Genomic DNA, 880 nt, shown 5'->3' with positions numbered 1-880 from the left:
CATTGTATTTGTCCCATCTTCGTTGAGCCCTGTGTGGCTAATAAAAGAAATGTATATATCTATCTATCTATCTATCTATCTATCTATCTATCTATCTATCTATCTATCTATTTGTCTGTCTATATGTGTAACTACCTACCTACCTACCAACCTACCTATCTATCTAGCTATCTTTCTTTTTCTTTTCCTTCTAAACATGTATAATGGAAACTCTCTTAACCCCTTTTGGAGCATAGGGTTGGTTTCCCAGTTTCCATGGTGTATGTGTTCCCCCCTAGCTGGACAGGACGTCAGTCCATCGAAGCATTTTACTCAAGAAAGAGGAAGAAAGAGTGAGAAAAAGTTTGGGTGAAAGAGTACAACAGGGGTCGCCACCACCCCCTGTCAGAGTATCGTGGAGCTTTAGGTGTTTTCGCTCAAGAAACACACTCCGACTGCGAGTTCGCTGTCCTAACCCCTGCGCCTCCACAATCATGTATAATATGTTTTGCTAGTTTATTTTGTCTCTTAGACTTCTCTCCTGGTGCTATATGAACATCTATTGTGGTTTTTAGAGTCAAGCTTTGACTGCTATTTTCAGCGTGGTGGTATCTCTTAGATACCCTAAATTATAATTTTATACATACATACATATATATATATATATACAATCATTAAGTCTCATTTACAATATGTTTTTATGATGGGTGCAGGCGTGGCTGTGTGATAAGAAACTTGTTTCCCAACCACATGGTTCCGGGTTCAGTCTCAAAGCGTGGCCCCTGGGCTATTATCTCGGGCCGGCCGAAGCCTTATGAGTGGATTTGATAGACGGAAACTTAAAGAAGATCGTGTGCGTGTGTGTGTGTGTGTGTGTGTGTGTGTGTGTGCCTTAGTGTTT

The sequence above is a fragment of the Octopus bimaculoides genome, chromosome 1, assembly GCF_001194135.2.
Source record: "Octopus bimaculoides isolate UCB-OBI-ISO-001 chromosome 1, ASM119413v2, whole genome shotgun sequence".
Classification (NCBI taxonomy): domain Eukaryota; kingdom Metazoa; phylum Mollusca; class Cephalopoda; order Octopoda; family Octopodidae; genus Octopus; species Octopus bimaculoides.
The sequence above is the reverse complement of the archived record's forward strand: the minus strand, read 5'-3'. Positions refer to the sequence as shown.